Source organism: Heterodontus francisci, unplaced genomic scaffold, assembly GCF_036365525.1.
Source record: "Heterodontus francisci isolate sHetFra1 unplaced genomic scaffold, sHetFra1.hap1 HAP1_SCAFFOLD_58, whole genome shotgun sequence".
Taxonomy (NCBI): domain Eukaryota; kingdom Metazoa; phylum Chordata; class Chondrichthyes; order Heterodontiformes; family Heterodontidae; genus Heterodontus; species Heterodontus francisci.
In genome coordinates, this window is record NW_027142006.1 from 5,085,295 (window position 1) to 5,100,324 (window position 15,030).

At 47.4% G+C, this 15,030-nt stretch overlaps 1 pseudogene; it reads left to right on the forward strand.

Moving 5' to 3' along the window:
- Positions 1–10,000: 10,000 nt before the first annotated feature.
- Positions 10,001–10,135, forward strand: LOC137365910 (U2 spliceosomal RNA; annotated as a pseudogene).
- The last annotated feature ends 4,895 nt before the right edge of the window (positions 10,136–15,030 follow it).

Here is a 15,030-nt window from a genome sequence, read left to right on the forward strand (position 1 = left end):
TTTGGTTGCAGTTCTGGGAGGGAGGGGATGGGATGAGGGCAGAAGTGCAGGAAATAGGTCAGACACGGTTGAGGGCCCTGTCAACCACAGTGTGGGGGAATCCTCGGTTGAGGAAAAAGGAAGACATATCAGAACTGCTGTTGTCGAAGGTTGCATCATCAGAAATGATGTGTCAGAGATGGAGAAACTGGGAGAATGGAATGGAGTCCTTACAGGAAGCAGGGTGTGAGAAAGTGTAGTCAAGGTAACTGTGGGAGTCGGTGGGCTTAGAAAGAATATTAGCGGACAGCCTTAAATTCAGAGATGGAGACATAGAAGTCACAAAGGGAAGGGAAGTGTCGGAGATAGATCATGTGAAGGTGAGGGAAGGGTGGAAATTGGAAGCAAAGTTGATGAAGTTTTCCAGTTCCGGGCGGGAGCAGGAAATGACACTGACACAGTCATCATTCTACCGGAAAAAGAGCTGGGGTGTGGGGCCCTGAGTAGGACTGGAAAAAGGAATGTTTGACATACACCACAAAAAGACAGGCATAACTAGGACCCATGTGGGTAACCATGGCAACACCTTTTATGTTATTCTCTGAGTAACACACCTCCTGATTCACCAAACCGTGTCCAAGGCACAAGTGAGGTGTGTAATGGAATACTCTCCACTTGCCTAGCTGAGTTCAGCTCTTACTTCACTCTGGAAGCTCGACCCCATCCAGGACAAAGTAGCTCACTTGATCAACACCCCGTCCACCACCTTAAATATTCACTCCTTCCACCACTGGTGCACAGTGGCAGCAGTGTTTTCAATCCTAGACAGCACCTTCCAAACACGTGAACTCTACCACCATTTTTAAAAATTAATTCATGGGATGTGGGTGTTGCTGGCTAGGCCAGCATTTATTGCCCATCCCTAATTGCCCTGGAGAAGGTGGTGGTGAGCTGCCTTCTTGAACCGCTGCAGTCCATGTGAGGTAGGTACACACACAGTGCCGTTAGGAAGGGAGTTCCAGGGCTTTGACCCAGTGACAGTGAAGGAACGACAATATAGTTCCACATCAGGATAGTGTGTGACTTGGAGGGGAACCTGCTGGTGGTGGTGTTCCCATGCATTTGCTGCCCTTGTACTTCTAGTTGGTATAGGTTGTGGATTTGGAAAGTGCTGTCTAAGGATCCTCGGTGCGTTGCTGCAGTGCATCTTGTAGATGGTGCACACTGCTGCCACTGTGCGCGCTGGTGGAGGGAGTGAATGTTTGTGGATGGGGTGCCAATCAAGTGGGCTGCTTTGTCCTGCATGGTATCAAGCTTCTTGCATGTTCTTGGAGCTGCATCCATCCAGGCAAGTGGAGAGTGTTCCATCACGTTCCTGACTTGTGCCTTGTAGATGGTCGACAGGCTTTGGGGAGTCAGGAGGAGACTTACTCGTTGCAGGACTACTAGCCTGTGACCTGCTTTTGTAGCCACAGTATTTTGTGGCTACTCCAGTTCAATTTCTGGTCAATGGCAGCCCCTAGGATGTTGATAGTGGGGGATTCGGCAATGGTAATGCCATTGAATGTCAAGGGAGATGCTTAGATTCTCTCTTGTTGAAAGTGGTCATTGGATAAGTCCTGGATACTGTCGAGCACTTGTTGCATTTCTACACAGACTGCTTCAGTATCTGAGGAGTCACGAATGGTGCTGAACACTGTGCAATTATCAGCCAAAATCCCCACTTCTGACCTTATGATTGAAGAAGGTTATTGATGAAGCAGCTGAAGATGGTTGGGCCTAGGACACTACCCTGAGGAACTCCTGCAGTGATCTCCTGGAGCTCAGATGATTGACCTCCAACAACCACAACCATCTTCCTTTTTGCTAGGTATGTCTCTAACCAGCGGAGAGATATCCCCCTGATTCCTTAGAAGGACAAGAGCAGCAGACACATGGGAATACTACAATCAGCAACCTCATCTCCAATCCAAATACTGACTTGGAACTATTTTGCCGTGCCTTCCCTGGGGCATATCAAAATCCTGGAACTCCCTCCCTAATAGCACTGTGTGTGTACCTATAACATATGGACTGCAGTGGTTCAAGTAGGCAGCTCACCAAAACCAGGGCAATTAGGGATGGGCAATAAATGATGGTCTTGCCAGCGATGCTTACATCCCATGAAAAAAATAACAAAAATAAAATGGAGTTAAAATCTCTATGAAAGAAATCTTTATAAAATTCTGCAATCAGTCCATGTGACCAGGGGATCCCCACACCCTTCATTCCAGTTTTTACTTGCATTGATTCCACTTCATTGTCACACACGATTCTCTCATCCTCCTTTCAACCCTCTTCAATAAAACCACTCACTTTCCATCAACAATTTGCAAATGGATTCATTTATGATGCTGGAACATTCCTCACACAGAAATTATTCAACTCAGTAAAAACATTCTTACAGCTGATAACTTTGCTACCAATTGAAGGACTGTCTAATGTGGTTATCAAGTCAGAGTGAAAAGTTTATTAAACTTGGTTCCATTCAATCCAGCTGTCATAAACTTTGAACCTTTATTCATTTTATAAACAGTATTTGAAGGGTCTCAGTAACAATGTTCAGTGTTGATGAGAGTGGGGTCTGGGTGAGAAGCTGCTGAGTGTGACAGGGTCAGGACTGAATGCAGGAAGTTCTCTAACAGTCTCTCTCTCTCTTTCTCCCTCTCTATTGCTGAAGGGATTGAGTTGATTGACAACTGGCGGCTGCTGGTATTTGAATAAATGAAGTTCCTTCCAACCATTTTTTGATTGACAGCTACACAGAACTTTTTTGTCCCAGGACACAAAAATGAACAGAAGTGGATCAGTGCAGGATGATTCTCGGTCTGTATAAAAGGGGTGTGATTTCAGCTGCCATGGTCCAGTGGTTAAAGATTTCAACATTGAAATCCACTGGACTAATCCGAGTTTGGTTTGAGTCCTGCTCACAGAGGACCTATTCAGTGATTTTAATTATTTTAAATCTTTAATCCTCTATTTCCACAAAACGCAGGCACTGAAATAACTCATACTCCTCACCATTGCTATCCATTATACAGGTAGTGGCTGCATGGTCCAATGGAGACACACTCGGAGGGCTCTGGGAGAGGTTTCTTCTCGGGTTTTAGGACTCTTTTGGTCCACCAACAGCAACTGGATGTCTGCAGAGGAACTCGGAGTGCCAGGCCGCTCAGAGGACAGACTTCCTAGGATCAATTTTAATCAGGGGACAAAATATCAGTGGAACAGAAAATCAAAGATCCGAGGATTGAGGATGAAATTCCCGATGTTTTGGAAGAAACCTGCAGATGTGGGACGTTAATATTTGCTCGGTGCAGATTCACTTTAGTCCGTTATTGTGTCCTGCGACAAACAAATGGCTGGCAGCTGTCAATCCAAAAAATAAAAATCAGAAGATTCTGGCAATTTCCACCCTTACAGCTCTCAGCAGTCTTGGTTCCATCCCATCCAGTCCTAATGACTTATCAACATGAAGTACAGCCAGCCGTTCCAGTATCTCCTATTTATTAGAATGCGCTGACTGAGCTGTGTCTTCATCACTTCTGGGCAATCAGACAGTTCACCCTTCATTCTGCTCTGATTCACTTTCCCAAAGCGGATCTCCAGATTCTCAAATCTGGGGACAAGGATTTCTTATTTGCTTCCTTTCAGTTTTTATCATTCTCAACTGATAATATAATCCAAAACTCGGACAAATCCTCCACCTTGCATCGTGTCCCAGACTCAGTAGAAAGCAGCACATAGTGACATGAACACACTGACAGATACAATCCGTCACACTCTGATTCAGTGAGATTAATGTCAAGAGTGGTTTCCAGATCAAATGCAATGATGAACAAATTTCTCTCAAAGGAGGTGTGGTTGACTGACGTACCTTTATAGTATTTGCAGTGAATTTCTGTGCAAGAAGGGACAATCGTCAAACATCCATTCCGAAATCCTTCGCTCAGCAAAGACAGATAGAGTCCTGTTTTAAATAAAAACAGAAAGTGCTGGAAATATTCAGCAGGTCTGGTAGCATCTGTGCAGAGAGGAGCAGAGTTAACATTTCAGCAGTTCTGATAAAATGTCACAGACCTGAAAGGTTAACTCTGCGTCTCTGTCCACAGATGCCACCAGACCCGCTGAGTATTTCCAGTACTTTCTGTTTTCATTTCAGATTTCCAGCATCTGCAGTATTTTGCTTTTGTTACTGTTCTGTCTTATTGTGCTGCTCAATAAAGTAGTTGGAAAACCAAGTTACAGTAAGGCTTTAAGGGGATTTGAATCCAGGATTGATCTGTTCATTAAAGAGGTGCTTCGACCAACTAAATCAAAGGGTCAAAATACAGTGTTTGAGTTTTTTGAGCTACAGATTAGTGCAGATCTTTCTAGCTGTGCTGAACATTGATTTCCATCTCCGGGTTCTTTCTGAGTCTGTGAGTTTGCAGTTCTTTGCGAGTGAGTGCCAGACCTGAAGATATGTTTAGACGATTTCTCGTAAGTCATTTGCATCTCCATATTTTTCTGAAATTTGTACAAACACATTAAATGAGGGAATCACATAAGTCACGCCGTGAAATTTCTCCACAAAACACTGAAAGGTGACAGTGTTTATTGTGAGGTGTTTCCACTTATTCAGACACATATCTAGTAAAAGTGATAGGACGTGATTCACATATGTAGTGTATTTGTATATTATGCTAATAATGTAATGACGTGATGATGTAATGGCGTGAATAAACACTTATTTGAACTGGCCATATTTGGTGTCCATTTCCTCTGCTGGACCCACGTGAAAATATTAGAGAAAATGGCAACTAGGGGAAGATAAAGTCTGTAAATATAGGCAGAAAACGGCAGCAGGGACTGCAGTAAACAAGATCAGCCTGGTGACTTAGTTGCTCGGATAGTGGAGAATTTAGCTGGGTTGTGGGCAGCCTGAGCCTCAGACTGTCTCCTGAGTTGAATAGGATACCGCAGGGTCTTAGTGCTCATTGAGGAAATTTGGCTGTACCCATGGGATACAGCGGAAAGCTGGCAACGAATGAGAGGGTTTGAGCAACATTCCGTTCCTATATTGAAAGAATGGGCATATTCTTAGAGTTAAGAATATTTTGGGACTGGTAGGTGAGGCGGTCAAGACTCAGAATAAGGCAATTCCTGAGCAAAAGAAAACAATTTTGCTTGTGGAAATTGGCCTGGAAGTGTCTGGCATGCTGACAGGCTCTGAACAAAGCAAAATATGTGCCAGTCAAAACAAAATCACCAAGTTGGAGGAACATTTCAATCCTAATCCACTAGAGATAGCAGAATGCTATAAATTTGGAACCAGAAATCAGAAAAGTAGTGAAGCAGTTGGTGAGTATATTGTGGCACTGAAGAATTTTTATTCCGTTGCAACGTGGGCACATTCTTAGACCATGCATTTTGAGACATATTTGTGTGTGGATTTGTGAACAAAAGAATCCAATCAAAGTTACTAAACACACAAAATCTTACATTTGAGATCGTGTGTAAGATTGTTGTTTCCATGGAGATGGCATCAAAGAATGTTAGGGAATTTTATCCCATGCTGGTAACTAGTACAGGCTTCTGTCCACTGTTAAAGTGCTTCAGCCAAGTCTAAAGTGGACAGACATAGCCAGAAGAGTGCCAATGATAGCAGTTTAGTGTTGTTATCACCATAAGGGCAACCACACAGCACAATCATGTCAGTACAGAAATGCAAAATGTTTTAATTGTCAAGCAGAGGCCAAAGAAGGAAAGGGAACTAATTCCAGTGGTAATGGAAAACAGTGATGTTATGAGGGTGGAGTTCACAATCTTGAAGTGAATCCAGAGTGCCTAACCAAAGAGGAGCAAGGGCTTTGCAGCATTTATGCCACTAGCAATCACTCAAATGACGCAGACTTTTGTACAATGTTGTTGGTAAATAAACAGCAAATTGCTACGACCATGGATTGCTCCATCATGAATAGAGAAATGTATGGGAGCAAAGTCAGTGATGTACCTCTAACTGAGAGCACAGCTCAATTGAAAACCTACTCTGGTGAGGTGTTAGCAATGTGTTGGCAAATGGAGTGTAATGTGCAACATAAGGGCAGGCCCCTCAAGATACCTGTTTTTATTCATTATTTCATGGGAGGCGGGCATCACTGGCAAGGCCAGCATTTATTGCCCATTCCTAATTGCCCTTGACAACTGAATTGCTTGCTAGGTCATTTCAGAGGACAGGTGAGAGTAAACCACATTGTTGTGGGCCAGCATCACATACAGGCCAGACCAGGTAAGCACAGCAGATTGCCTTCTGTAAAGGGTATGAGTGAACCAGATGGGTTTTAATGAAAATCAATTATAGTTGCATGGCGCCACTACTCAGATTTTATATTATTCATTAATGAATTGAATCTGAATTCCACCAGCTGCCATGGTGGGATTTAAACCCCTATCCCCAGGGCATTAGTCTGAGTCGTGAGATTATCAGTTCAGTGACATTACTGCTATGCCAGCCTCTCCCCTACAAGGTAGTGAGATATGTCAACGAACCAATAATAATGGGGAAAGACTGGCTTTGAAAGCTGAAGTTAGACTGGAAGCATGTTTTTTCATGTGGTGTACCTTGGCCTGAAAATCAATGAAAAGAACTCCAGCGAGTGAAAGAGAAGATAGAGGCTATGGTCAAAGCCCCAAAGACAAAAAGATGTGTCTGAGCTTAGATCTTTTCTCGGCATGGTCCAATACTACTCACAATTTCTGCCTGAGCATGCAATGGTGTTAGCTCCACTACATAAGTTGTTGAAGAAAGATGTGAAATGGAAATGGTCTGAAACACAAGATGCTAATGATGCATGTAAGAGAAGCTCGATCAGTGACACACTACACATTCATTACCACACAAATGGTGAACTGAAGCTAGCTTCAAAATATGGAGTTGGAGCAGTAATCAGTCATGTTGTGGATCATGGCCGCTGCAAAGGCTCAATGGGGAAAGAACACTGTGTAAGGTCTTCCCACCAGAGTGAACTAAAGGGCTGGACCCATGGGAAACCCCTCTGGCTGTCTACACCAACATGGATCTGCTGTAAAATGTACATGGCATGTAAAATGGAATGGAAGGGTTGTGAGGCAACTCACTCCTGTATCGAAGAAAACTGATTTCCTTTGCGCTTTTGGAATGTCAACTTGGTGCTGTTTTGGACTGTTTTGTAAAGCTTTTTTTAAACAGATTTTTATGAATGGAGTATACTTTTGGGAAAAAGTGTCTGGCAGAGGTGAAGGATGCAAGGGACCTGGCAAAGGCAGAGCAAAGCGGCACCGCACAGTGCTTCTTGATAATATCCAGGGCATCACCAAACCAGCAATCCTCCGCCTGGCTCGCCGTGGCAGGGTCAAGCGGATCTCGGGTTTGATCTATGAGGAGACGCGCGGGGTGTTGAAAGGTTTCCTGGAGAATGTGATCAGGGATGCGGTCACCTACACTGAGCACGCCAAGCGCAAGACGGTCACTGCCATGGATGTGGTGTACGCTCTGAAACGGCAGGGCCGCACTCTGTGCGGATTCGGCGGCTGAGAAACCAGCCCCTTTCCCACAAACACACAACAAAGGCTCTTCGAAGAGCCACCCACCGCCTCACAGAGAGAGCAGTGACCTGGAAACGGGAGATGGGATAGGCTGTTCAGAACTGACTGCAATAAATCTGTGCTGTGTTCGGGTATAAAACTGGAATCCCCGAGTTTGACATTTCATTTGCAGCAAGGATGTGCAGTGGATTTGATTTTCTAAACGGGCTGTGTAAACAGTGCCCGAGGCTCTACACTTAGTTATTTCCCCAGTCGACACATGCCCTCAGTGAAAAGCCACATCACTCCTCCAGAATCACTCATTGTTTACAAAGAATTTCAAAATGATTTCGCTGCAATGAGGGAATACGGGAGTTTTGCAGCAGCCGTTAAATCGGTCACTGGAACCAGACCCACTTGTGATGTTATTTCCCCCGAGACGGTGTTTCCTGCACTGAAACTGACAGGGTTTGTGAAACTGACCAATTTCCAAAATATACTTTATTCATAAAAATCTGTAAAAATTACATTGCCAAACAGTTTCAAACAGCACCAAAAAATACAAACATTGCAAGGGAGATCAGTTTCCTTCAACACAATCATGAGTTGCTTCACAACCCTTCCATTTCACATTTGTCATGCCAATTACAGTTTTACATTTACAGCAAATGAAAATTTTCCCGATACAGTTCGAGGGGTTTCCCATGGATCCAGCCCCTCAGTTCAGCCTGGTGGGGGGACCTTACACAGTGGTCTTTCCTCATTGAGCCTTTGCTGCGGCTACCCCAAGCTTTAGTGCATCCCTCAGCACGTAGTCCTGGTCCTTGGAATGTGCCAGTCTGCAACATTCGGTGGTGGACAACTCTTTGCGCTGGAAGGCAGCAAGTTTCGGGCAGACCAAAGGGCGTCTTTCACCGAATTGATAGTCCTCCAACAGCAGTTGATGTCTGTCTCGGTGTGTGTCCCTGGGAACAGCCAGTAGAGCACAGACTCCTGTGTTACAGAGCTGCTTGGGATAAACCTCGACATAAACCAATGCATCTCTTTCCACACCTGCTTTGCAAAGACATATTCCAGGAGGAGGTGGGCAACCATCTCTTCCCCACCACAGCCACGGTGGGGGCATTGCGCGGAGGGGGCGAGTCTTCGGGCGTGCAGGAAGGATCTGACGGGGAAGGCTCTTCTCATCACCAGCCAAACTACATCTTGGTGCTTGTTTGAAAGTTCTGGTGATGAGGCATTCTGCCAAATGACTTTGGTGGTCTGCTCGGGGAACCATCCGACAGGATACCCCATCTCCTTTTCCCGTAGGGCCTTGAGAACATTCCGTGCAGACCACTGCCTGATGGATCAGTGGTCAAATGTGTTTTCCCGCAGAAACTGCTCCACGAAGGATAGGTGGTACAGCACGGTCCAACTACATGGAGCGTTCCGCGGCAATGTGACCAGGCCCATCCTTCGCAACACTGGGAACAGATAGAACCTCAGCACGTAGTGACACTTGCAGTTTGCATACTGGAGGTCTACACACAGCTTGATGCAGCCGCACACGAAGGTGGTCATCAGGATGAGGGCAACGTTGGGTACATTTTTCCCGCCCTTGACCAGAGATTTGAACATCGTGTCCCTCTGGACCCAGTCCATTTTAGATCCCCAGATGAAGCGGAAAATGGCTCGGGTGACCACCACACTTGAGTGCCTCTGCTGCCTGGGATTGTCACCCCCTCTCATGCTCGCATCCTTCCTAATAGACTCAGCAAAGGGTTCAACACAGCAAACAAACAAGACAGGGGAGAGAGGACAGCCCTGTCTGACTCCAGATTGGATCAGGAAACTTTCCGATTCCCACCCATTGATTGAGACTGCGCTACTGATGTTCGTGTAGAGCAGTTTGATCCAATTGCAGATTCCCTCCCTAAACCCCATTTTGGAAAGAACGTCCATCATGCAGGTGTGCGATTTCCTGTCAAAAGCCTTCTCCTGGTCCAGGCTGATGAGGCAGGTGTCCACCCTCCTGTCCCGTACATAGGCGATCGTATCCCTGAGTAGCACGAGACTATCAGAGATCTTCCAGCCGGGTACAGTACAGGTCTGGTCAGGGTGAATCACCAACTCCAGAGCAGACTTGACTCGACTGGCTATGACTTTGGACAGAGTTTCATCTCAGTCATTCAGGGACCTGGAATTCACACAGTTTGAGCCCATGCTTACCCGAACCCACTTCTGATTGGTCACCCTCTTCTTATTCACATGTCTTAACCAATCGCAGAGCCTTGAATTAGAAAATGCAGCCAAGCATTGGCTTAAATTGTCGACCTGACAGAATATTTTAAATCGAAAAAGCCTCCAATTTCAGTGCAGTAAAGAAGCGAATTCCTGGAAAATCTATGTCCAGTAGCTTGGGGCCCAGGCAACTGAAGGCAGGACCGCCAGTGGTGGAGCTTCTCAGCCTTTTGGCTAAGATCAAGTGTAGTATCTGTTCTTATCAGTACTTACTTGGCAGTGGAGAAACCATGATCAGTGGCTTTTGATCCTGGGTAGGCTTTGAGTAAAATGGCTATAACCAATCTTTGAGCTTCAGGCCAGGGAGTGCGGAACACCATTCGGGTGGTGGTGAAGGACAAGGAAGGAGATGCACTGGTCGATCGCACCTTCTTCATCAAGAAAATCCTCATCGATTGCTGTGGATTTCAAGCTAGGCACATCTTCTGCCTGCAGGATTTCCCCAGCAGTGGGTATATCGACATGACATTCAAGAATGTGGCGGGATGCATCAAGTTCCTGAAGGCATTCAAGGAGAAAGGGGACCGGGCGCCGCTGTCGATCCTCCCAGTGGAGCCGCTCTTCACGCTTCCGTCACAACATGACCGGGTGGTGACAATTCACCTCTACAACCCCCATGTTCCTGTGGTGGATGTACTCACCTTTCTCGCCAGGTACGTCGAGGTGGCCAGCACTGATGTCAAAGACCCCTTTGGGATTTGGACCAATAAGCGGCAAGTCAAGGTGACCTTGACGGTCGATGCCAATGGAGCCATCATCCACCCTCCCTCCAGCTTCGCTATCAGGGGAAGTCGAGGCTTCTTGGTCTACGCTGGGCAGCCCAAAGTTTGTCGCACCTGTGGCAAATCTGGTCACGTGGCAGCTAACTGCAGCACGGTTGTCTGCAAGAACTGCAAGAAGGAAGGCCATCAGACCAAGGACTGTAAGCAGAGTAAGTGTTGCAACCTGTGCGGTGCGGCAGGCCATCTCTACAAAACCTGCCCCAAACGCTGCCTCAGTTATGCTCAGGTGGCAAGGTCCAAGGAAAGGCCGGGAGAAGGTTCGACGAAGGCGTCCGGTGTTGGAAACGAGACAAGCAACCTTCTCTGCAGTGAGGAACTTCTACCTGAGAAGGGGAAGAAAGGGAAGGCAACTGAAACCAGCAACCCGGCACCTACCCTGCACCCGGAAACCCCTCCTCCACAGACAGAATCAATGGAGGAGGAGGCAGCAGATGGACAAACCGGTCAGTGGCAGTTTGTCCAAAGGAAAACCACAAAGAAAAGACCTCCAAAAGCGGAACAGGCCACCACCCAAACCAGTGGCAAGAGGAGGCTACCGTCTGAGACAGACTACAGCAGCTCCTCTTCACTGGATGAGGAAGTGCCGGAGAGGACAGCACCTTCAAAAGAAGCGGCAGAACTCAAAAGGAGCTGGAAGATAAAGCCCCCCAGCCCCCGGGCACTGGAAGCTGTGATGGGCCTGTCAAGCCCCAAACCCAAAGCGCCACACCTAGCGACATGGCCAACACATCCCAGCTCTGGGACACTGAGAGCAAAGACACATCTGGCGCACTTCAGCTCTGGGAAGCCGGCAGCAGTGATGTTTTCGAGGAGGAACAGAGGGGAATAGCACAGAACAGCCCAATCCCTGCTGCCAACAAGACCCCCGCACCCCCACCGATGTCACCTCAGTGGAAGAAACCCTGCATGAAAAACCAGGAGGGGTTTCTGAGCCCAACGAGTGTGAAACAGCTTGCGTACACTATGGGTATACAGGAACATCCTGAAGGACTGGGACTAGCAAGGACAAATGGTATGGGAAGCAACAACTAACTTTAAAAAAATGGGTATAAGGATTGCTTCAATTAATGTGCGTAGCATTAAATCCACTATGCGATGGATTACCTCGCCAAGGTCAAAGCCGACCCCCTGTTTCTGCAGGAGTGTGGAATACCACATCTCAGCACCGACAGGCAGTGGTCGCAATGGTGGTCCCACGGGCCATCGATCTGGTCAGGGGGTAATGATTGCCATTCCTCCGGCCTGGGTCTTCTGCTGCGGGGAGGTAACTTCACCATCTCCGAACTTAAGGAGGTGGTGGGCAGTCGCCTCCTCATCGCAGATGTAATGTACAACAATGCTTCGCTCTGGTTGATCAGCATGTACGCCCCGTTTCAATGCAGCGAACGGTTGACCGTCTTTAGAATTAGAATTAGAATTAGAACTAGAACATTACAGCGCAGTACAGGCCCTTCGGCCCTCGATGTTGCGCCGACCATCTGACCTACACTATTCCATTTTCATCCATATGTCTATCCAATGACCACTTCAATGCCCTTAAAGTTGGCGAGTCTACTACTGTTGCAGACAGGGCGCTCCACGCCCCTACTACTCTCTGCATAAAGAAACTACCTCTGACATCTGTCCTATATCTTTCACCCCTCAACTTAAAGCTATGTCCCCTCGTGTTTGCCATCATCATCCGAGGAAAAAGACTTTCAATATCCACCCTATCTAACCCTCTGATTATCTTGTATGTCTCTATGAAGTCACCTCTTCTCCTCCTTCTCTCTAACGAAAACAACCCCAAGTCCCTCAGCCTTTCCTCGTAAGACCTTCCTTCCATACCATGCAGCATCCTAGTAAATCTCCTCTGCACCCTTTCCAAAGCTTCCACATCCTTCCTATAATGCGGTGACCAGAACTGCACGCAATACTCAAGGTGCGGCCTCACCAGAATTTTGTACAGCTGCATCATGACCTCGTGGCTCCGAAACTCGATCCCCCTACTAATAAAAGCTAACACACCATATGCCTTCTTAACAGCCCTATTAACCTGGGTAGCAACCTTCAGGGATTTATGTACCTGGACACCAAGATCTCTCTGTACATCTACACTACCAAGAATCTTCCCATTAGCCCAGTACTCTGCATTGCTGTTACTTCTTCCAAAGTGAATCACCTCACACTTCTCCGCATTAAACTCCATTTGCCATCTCTCAGCCCAGCTCTGCAGCCTATCTATGTCCCTCTGTACCCTACAACACCCTTCGACACTATCCACAACTCCACCGACCTTCGTGTCATCCGCAAATTTACTAACCCACCCTTCTACACCCTCATCCAGGTCATTTATAAAAATGACAAACAGCAGTGGCCCCAAAACAGAACCTTGCGGTACACCACTGATAACTAAACTCCAGGATGAACATTTGCCATCAACCATTGCTGCTGGCAACGTGCAGGCCAGTCATCCTAGGCGGTGACTTCAACTGCATCATCGATGCAGCTGGGCGATCTGGCAGAGACGACAGCAAACTGGACGCTATGTCCAGATTCCTAATAGAAACAGTAAAAGATGCAAAACTGCACGACGTATTCAGCAAACCTGCAGACGGAGTGCAGCATAGATAGACATGGTCAAGATTGGACGGGTCTGCCCATTCCAGGATTGACTTCCTGTTTGTGGCCCATGCCGTCACGGTCAGATCCATTGACGTCAAGCCGGTGTTCTTGTCGAACCACTGCCTCGTAATGGCCGACTGTCACTTACAGGACGACTAGCGGGTTGGCAGAGGGACGTGGAAGCTCAATGCTACACTGCTAACCCCAGAGAACGTTGAGGAACTTAAAAGGGATTACAAAGGTTGGAGAACCGTGAAACCCCTCCTGAGTCTCCAGTTCACAGGTGGGACGCGATCAAGGAGAACATCAAGAGGTTCTTTCTCCTCAAAAGGTGTTCAGAGGGCGAGAGAGAGAGAGGGAAATGTCCTGACTCCAGAAAAGTATGCAAAATCTGCTCCGGCTACAGTCGATGGGGGTTGAGGTCAAGGAGGACCTCCAAGAGGTGAAGAGAAAGCAGGCCTCGCTCTTTGCCACGGAGACCTCCAATATCATCTTCCGGTCCAGAGTCCACCCCATTGAGCAGGATGAGATGTGCTTGCATTACTTCTTCCAAAAGGTACACAGAGAGAGCTCTGTTATCAGCAGCCAGAAGGAAGAAGATGGCTCGGTAACATCTTCGCAGTCCGACATACTAAGGATCAGCAAATCCTTTTATGCTGGCCTGTATGACGCGAAGCCCACAGACAGAAGAGCCTCCCAGTCCTTCCTGTCATCTATCACAGAGGTCTTAGATGACAGCAGGAGGGAGAGACTGGACAAGCCGCTAACTCGGGATGAGCTAACAAAGGCCGTCAAGTCCTTCGAGACGAATAAAACTCCCAGAAGCGATGGCTTACCGGTTGAGCTGTATTGTGTCCTGTGGGACTGGGTTTGCCTGGACCAGCTGGAAGTATACGAGAGTATGCTCCTGGCCGGCAGCATATCAGAATCCATGAGGAAAGGCATCATCACCCTCATTGACAAGCGGAACGGGGAGAGGGCAGAAATTGGAAATTGGCAGCCCATCTCACTGCTTAATGTTGACGACAAGATTCTGTCCAAAGTCATAGCCAGTCGAGTCAAGTCTGCTCTGGAGTTGGTGATCCACCCTGATCAGACCTGTACTGCACCTGGCAGGAAGATCTCCGATAGTCTCGCACTACTCAGGGATACAATCGCCTATGTACGGGACAGGAGGGTGGACACCTGCCTCATCAGCCTGGACCAGGAGAAGGTTTTTGACAGAATATCACACACATACATGATGGACGTGTTTCCAAAATGGCGTTTGCGGAGGGAATCTGCAATTGGATCAAACTGCCCTACACAAACATCAGTGGCGCAGTCTCAATCAATGGGTGGGAATCGGAAAGTTTCCCGATCCAATCTGGAGTCAGACAGGGCTGCCCTCTGTCCCCGGTCTTGTTTGTTTGCTGTATTGAACCATTTGCTGAGTCTATTAGGAAGAATGTGAGCAGAAGAGGGGTGACAATTCCAGGCAGAGGAGGCACTCAGGTTAAAACCTCCCTCTACATGGATGACGTCGCGGTCTTCTGCTCGGACCCGCTGTCTGTGTGCAGACTGATGAGCATCTGCGACCAGTTGAAACTGACCTCGGGAGCCAAAGTTAACCACGGCAAGAGAGAGGCCATGTTCTTTGGGAACAGGGCTTACCGATCCTTTGTCCCCTTCACCGTCAGCTCAGACTACCTGAAGGTGCTGGGAATATGGTTCAGAAGGGCCGGGGTGTGCACCAAAATCTGGGAAGAGCGAGCAGCCAAGGTGCGACACAAGCTGAGCATGTGGGAGAAGCGATCTC